Here is a 6,358-nt window from a genome sequence, read left to right as displayed (position 1 = left end):
CCTAATGACAAGAGATGGTCCAATTTATTTGATAGCAAGTCAACCTTAGTGCTCATCTCAATGGTAGGATTGATCTCATAGAGACCGCTCCTCTTTGGTTGCCCAATGGATGGAATCTCAGTCCTAGCTGTTGAAGCATGTTGTTGGGAGTTTTCACTAAGGGTCTCAAAAAATTCCCATGCCTCATTCTCATTCTTGTGCATGAAAGTCCCACCACAAGAAGAATCAACCATTTGCCTATGTCGGTCTCTAAGGCCATCATAAAAGCATTGAACCAATTGCCATTTAGGAATAGCATGGTGGGGGCACTTTCTGGGTAATTCTTTTAGTCTTTCTCAAGCCTCATGAAATTGTTCTCCTTCTTGTTGGGAGAAACTCGTTATCGCTCTCCTAATGCTATTGGTACAGCCAATGGGGAAGAACTTTTTAAGGAACTCCTGTTGCATTTCTACCCAAGTGGAAATTTTAACATTATCCAAAAAATGAAGCCAATGCTTAGCTTTATCTTTAAGGGAGAATGGGAAAAGAAGTAACCTTAAAGCATCAACTGAGAGGTTTTGAATTTTAACCATGGAGGACACCTCTAAAAACTCATCTAAGTGCTTATAAGGCTCTTCATTGGCAAGTCCATAAAAAGATGTTAGCATTTAAATCACACTAGATTTGATCTCATATTGAGCCGCCTCTATGTCAGGCAACTTAATACAAGACACCGGAGTATATATCGTAGGAATGAAATGCTCACTCAAGGGCCTCATTGGAGGCTCATAGTTTGCCATGATTCTTTGCCTTCTAAGGGTGGCCAAAGTCTCTTCTAACTCTAAGTCAAGTGGAGTCAACTCAGGGTTTAGGGACGGACGACCATGCATACACACAGAAGAAGAAGAAAAAAAGAAGCTAAATAAGAAAAATTCAAAGAAAATAACTATAGCAAAAGGGAGAGTCTAGGACGTACCTGAAGCGCAATCCACGTGATCTTTCGAACAAAAGTTATACATGTGAGATCTGAGGGATGGGGATTTTTAAAAATTAACCTAAACAACCCAATCTAATGTAAATATTACAATTGAAAAGTCCTAAATACAATTATATCTAAGAAAGAAAAGATAACAACCTAAACTAATTATCAAATCCCGACTCTTGCAGTTACCTACAAAACAAAAGAAAAAGAGATTAGTTAAATAAGCAAAGAAAAATAAAAAATTAAAAACACTAAAATTACTCTAAAAATTATGCCTAATTGACAAAAATCAATCCTAGCAACCATGCTTTGGTTCCCCGGCAACGGCGCCAAAATTTGATCGTGTCGCTAACCAATCAAAAATAAAATCCTATACTAATCTAGCAAGTAGAAAGTACGGAGTTGAACTATGGGGAACTAAAAGGCTAAGTTACTAAGATTGAATTCAACAAAACTAATTTAAACTAAATCTATTAATTAATGCAAAAACGTTAACTTTGAATATGTGAAGATCTTTGGGATTTCGAATCCCCAATGCTTTTCCCTAACTGATATAACTCTATACTTCAAAGTAAATTAGGGATGGTCTTCCTAGATATGCCCTATCTTCGCAAGACTATCGTCCTTCGCGGAAGCTTGGCACGCTTAGTTCGTTGAGCTATAGAACATCTTTGGCCAAACTCAAACACAATCCAACTAGAAGAGATAGAACAATCAAATTAATGAAATAAACATGGTTCATCTACATCCCAAAGAAAAAGAACTAGCTACTCATTATCACAAAGTTCATAAGAAAATAAAGATTAAACATAGGGAGAGGGAGAGAAAGATGTGGTCTTCTTCTTTAGTAGAGTATCTTTGTCTTGGAATCTATCTTTCTACTCTTACTACTGCCGGAACAATTAGAAGAGCACTTAAGAATTTTTTGTGTATATTCTCTGCAAACACTCACGAGACACAACTCGTCCACTAAGGTAACCTAGGGGTTTAAAGGCTTGTTGCACATGCTAAGTGCAACTGTGATTCCTACGAAAGTGAGTTAGGTTTTTCTTTCTTTATTTTCTGTATTACTTTTATTGTTTTGTTTTGCGCGAGGACTAGCAAACACACAAGTGTGGGGGTATTTGATAAGCATGCATTTTCTATTATTTCTTTGATTTAATTCCCCATACTTATTTAATTAAAGAGAGCTAATTGAGTATTTTTGTGTATTTTTCAAGAATAAGGTGATTTTGGATATTAGAGATAATATGAAGTAAAGTTGGCAAATATATTAGATATTGGTGGATTTTAAATCATGGCATTCAATCTTGCTGCCCAAGAAATCATGAAAAGTGAGATCTTAGCCAAATTGGAAACAGGTGGAGGTCTAAGGAATAAAATTGGTAATAAATCTGAAAATCGGGTAAACAGACCTACCTTCAGTATTTTGGTCATATATATCTCGTATGAGCTTGTATTTCAGTGATTCAAGATGCTATGGAACGATATTGAAAATATCTACAACTTTCTAGTTTTGAGTTTTTCCAAAATCCGAACGAATAAAGGTCGAATCTACGGGTAAAGAGATGAGATTGATTGTGTACGGGAGACATAAAAGAGAAGCCAGCCACAGAGAAGAGAAGGAAGACAGTGAATGCGGCTCTCATCTCTCTCATTGCTGAAGAAGAAGACCACATCTCTCTCTCCCTCTCCCTATGTTTCATCTTTATTTTCTTATGAACTTTGTGATAATGAGCAGCTAGTTCTTTTTCTTTGGGATGTAGATGAACATGCTTATTTCATTAATTTGATTGTTCTATCTCTTCTAGTTGATTGTGTTTGAGTTTGGCCAAAGATGTTCTATAGCTCAGCGAACTAAGCGTGCTAAGCTTCCGCGAAGGACGATAGTCTTGCGAAGATAGGGCATATCTAGGAAGGCCATCCCTAATTTACTTTGAAGTATAGAATTATATCGGTTAGGGAAAAGCATTGGGGATTCGAAATCCCAAAGATCTTCACATATTCAAAGTTAACATTTTTGCATTAATTAATAGATTTAGTTTAAATTAGGTTTGTTGAATTCAATCTTAGTAACTTAGCCTCTTAGTTCCCCATAGTTCGACCCCGTACTTTCTGCTTGCTAGATTAGTATAGGATTTTATTTTTGATTGGCTAGCGACATGATCAATGGCCAAACTCAAACACAATCAACTAGAAGATATAGAACAATCCATTTAATGAAATAAGCATGGTTCATCTACATCCCAAAGAAAAGGAACTAGCTACTCATTATCACAAAGTTCATAAGAAAAATAAAGATGAAACATAGGGGGGAGAGAGAGAGAGAGAGAGAGAGAGAGAGAGAGAGAGATGTGGTCTTCTTCTTCAGCAATGAGAAAGATCACAGCTGCATTCGCCGTCTTCCTCTCTTCTCTGTGGTTGGCTTCTCTTTTATGTCTCCCGCACACAATGAATCCCCCCTCTTTACCCGTCGATTTGACCTTTATTATTTCAGAATTTGGAAAAACTCAAAACTGAAAAGTTGTAGATATTTTCAATGTCGTTCCATAGCATCTTAAATCATCGAAATCCAAGCTAATACGAGAGAGATATTCCCAAAATACTGAAAGTAGGTCTATTTACCCGATTTTCAGATTTATTACCAATTTTGTTTCTTAGACTTCCACATATTTCCAATTTGGCTAAGATCTCACTTTTCATGATTTCTTGGGCAGCAATATTGAATGCCATGATTTAAAATCCACAAATATCTAATATATTTGCCAACTTTACTCCATATTATCTCTAATATCCAAAATCACCTTATTCCTGAAAAATACACAAAAATACTCAATTAGCTCTCTTTAATTAAATAAGTATGGGGAATTAAATCAAATAAATAATGGTAAATGCATGCTTATCAATAAGTTTGGATTAAGAGGTGAGTATTCCAACTCACAATATGCCTATTTACATGTTTTTATTTATTTGATATGAATGCATGATTTAACTACTGTCGTTTGGTTTCTTTTACATCATGATACTTCTGCAACTATAGTAGCTTGTCCACATTGTGAATTACATATTAGAATTGATTATTGATTATGAAAATGCGATATGGACTATGATGTGGATATGAATCTAATTATGATATGTTTGGAATCATGATGTGATGTGGATGCTTATGTCGTAGTTGTGGAATGGGGAATGCCTTATTGGTGTTTCTGTCTTTGGACATCAGTGGAAGTGGTATGTGACGCTTTCCTATGGTGCTCCTTGACTCTTTCCCTAACTACTGGTTGACATACCTAGGATTGGTCTAGCAATGTTTGGCTAGGAATACCCCTGTTATATTAGACCCGATTCGGAAGGGTATTGAGACCGAACGACCCGTGGCAGCAATGGGAATTCATGGGCGCTCAAGACCGGTAACCAACCCGTGAGGGGACATGAATCACATTGTGGGGGCCATTTATGGGTAGGGTTGCATATGGATAGACTTGGGCTCATGGGCGCTCAAGACCGGTAACCAACCCATGAGAGGACATGAGAGCTTCCTGTTTACTATATGTGGATGACCTATAGGGTTGATGAGTCCGTAGTCTGGGACAATGCTAACTCTAGTGTGAAGGATACCAGAAGGATCCCGAGAGGGGAGGAATGGATGTATCTGGATCTGAGTTGATATAACTAAGTAGATGATTTGCATTGGGCTAGGCTTAACCCTGACATGCGCCAGTACTTAGACCAATGGTGATGTGAGAGAGCGGTGACTTAACCCCCAGCCATGGATTATCCAAGATGGATGAAGGACCCTTTGCCAACCGAGGATGAGTGAATTGAGACATACCCAAAGAAGTATGGTGCTATGACTTAAAGCATGTCTACCAATAGAGACCAGCATACATATATAGAGTTAGAAGCATATTTGCCTATATTGTTTCATATCATTGCATATATGTTTGTTTGTGAATGCATGTGAAGATGCTTATTGTGTTTGGTTTACTTACTAAGTTCTTTTGAGCTTACCCTTCGGGGGACTTGTTTTTAGATGACATTGTAGGTACGAAAGAGAACTCGTACACCAGCACGGAGGACCTTTCCATACATGGTACAGCTCCGGATGTCCTTGGACAAGGTAATGAACAGCGAGGCAGCCAACACATAGATTTGGACTGCACTGACGACTCCTATTGATGGCAGCCGGCATCGTCTTATTCGCCGATGGGATCGTGCGCTAGAGCTAATCTGAAGCTTCAAGAGCATGACCCTAAAGAGAAGAAGATGAGGACTGAAGAAGAAGAAGAGCCGACTGAAGTTGTGGATTAGATTATGTTGTTTCTTCTAGACTTTTATTTTACTTATATTAGCTTAGTGCTTGCTCTAGATTTCGATCTACCTTCCGCGTATGTTGTGGGGTATATTTCCGCTATACTCTACAGTTGTCTTTTGATTTAGTATATTGTTATTCTGGCACTCGATATTCTTTAGTAATCCTTCTGAGATCCTTTCTTGACTTTTATTATTATTTTATTGGAATACAATGATTTGTTCTTGCTTTTGATTATGTTATTGTGCTAAATGAATATGATCGTTCCTAAACTTGATCTTTTGGGATGTGGATCACTCCCCGGATAATCCAGATAGGGTATAGGCTTGGTGGTTATCTGGCGGGATGTGACACAACCTTTTGAACATATCGGAGATATATTCTATACCTCTATTCGTTTTAATAGTTTTAATCCTTTTATCTAACTGATTCTCAACTAAGCTCATGAATTTTTTAACAACATTCTAGAGCTTCTGACTTATGAGAAATTAGATAAATATGACTATACCGTGTATAGTCATCTACGAATGTGATGAAATAAGACTGTCCTTTTCTAGTATGCACATTCATGGGTCCACATACATCTAAATGAATAAGTTCTAAAGGAAGAGAGGCTTTTAAAGCCTTTTTGAATGGTTCTCTAATTGGTTTTCCTACTAGACATGACTTATAGGTTGGCAAATCAAATAGTGAACCTTGGCCTAAGAGACCTTCTCTTGCATTGTTGTTCATCCTATCTAAGGCAATATGTCTTAGTCTAGCATGCCACATATTAGAATCAATATACAATATTTTGGCAAACAAACACATTACCAGAATTAGATAAATTATCAATTGTATCAAATACAATAAAACCATTATGAAGAAAACCATAATCATAAACTGTATCACCTGGATACAAAGCCAAATAATTGCTTTCAAATACAAATCTAAAACCATGTCTTATAAGAAAAAATAACAGAAAAAAGATTTTGCCAAATGTCTGGAGCATACAACACATCATGGAGTAACAACGTCTTGCCACCTCGCAAAACTAATTTGCATGTGCCTATGCCATGAACCTCCACACTTGAGTTGTTCCCCAT

The 6,358-nt window shown here is 37.1% G+C and overlaps 1 non-coding gene across 1 annotated transcript; it reads left to right on the top strand.

Moving 5' to 3' along the window:
• Positions 1 to 291: 291 nt before the first annotated feature.
• On the top strand, positions 292 to 398 carry LOC149015803 (small nucleolar RNA R71). The gene has a single exon (XR_016173779.1). It is a non-coding gene; the product is annotated as a small nucleolar RNA R71 (small nucleolar RNA).
• The last annotated feature ends 5,960 nt before the right edge of the window (positions 399 to 6,358 follow it).

The sequence above is a fragment of the Hakea prostrata genome, chromosome 5 (assembly GCF_041222555.1).
Source record: "Hakea prostrata isolate BN-2017 chromosome 5, UWA_Hpros_2, whole genome shotgun sequence".
Lineage (NCBI taxonomy): Eukaryota > Viridiplantae > Streptophyta > Magnoliopsida > Proteales > Proteaceae > Hakea > Hakea prostrata.
This window is presented reverse-complemented; position numbering and strand designations above follow the sequence as displayed.